The sequence below is a fragment of the Bombus vosnesenskii genome, unplaced genomic scaffold, assembly GCF_011952255.1.
Source record: "Bombus vosnesenskii isolate JDL3184/JDL3185 unplaced genomic scaffold, Bvos_JDL3184-5_v1.1 scf7180000015363, whole genome shotgun sequence".
NCBI classification, from domain to species: domain Eukaryota; kingdom Metazoa; phylum Arthropoda; class Insecta; order Hymenoptera; family Apidae; genus Bombus; species Bombus vosnesenskii.
In genome coordinates, this window is record NW_022883956.1 from 15,831 (window position 1) to 16,555 (window position 725).

Genomic DNA, 725 nt, shown 5'->3' on the forward strand with positions numbered 1-725 from the left:
GAACCCTTACAAGCAACCACTGTCACAATACAAACCAATGACAATTACTTCCAGAAATCAGCAGTATATGTACCTCCGAGACACAAAATGAGACTTAAAAAATGGGAAGAGTATTTCCAATACTTAGGCGATAAATATATAGCAGCAGAAGACTAATGCAAAGGACACATTATAGGGTTCGAGAATTAACACGCCGAGAGGTAGAACATTAGAAAAATACATTAGAAGCAGCAACCTCAACGTACTATCTACAGGAAAACCAACGTACTGGCCGACAGACCTCAATAAAACACCTGACCTGTTGGATTTTGCAGTAACAAAAGGACTAAACGTAAGCAAATTATAAATAACAACCAGCTTTGAGCTTAACTCCGACCATACACCAATTATATTAGAATATACAAGTAAACCACTACTTTATAACAAGCCAGAGTCGCTTTACAATAAAACCACCAATTGGCAAACTTTTAAAGAGCTAATCGAAAATAAAATCAACTGCAATATCCCATTGAAAACACCTGAACACATTGAACAGGCAGTAGCAACTATGACAGAAATAATACAGGAAGCAGCGTGGGCAACCACCACCCATGAATCAAATAGCAAGCAATCAAAAATTATTCCACAGGACATCCAGATAAAATCAGGGAAAAAAGAAAAGCGAAAGCAAAATGGCAAAAACAGAGAACACGAGAAAACAAGAAAAACTTAAATAAACTTACAAA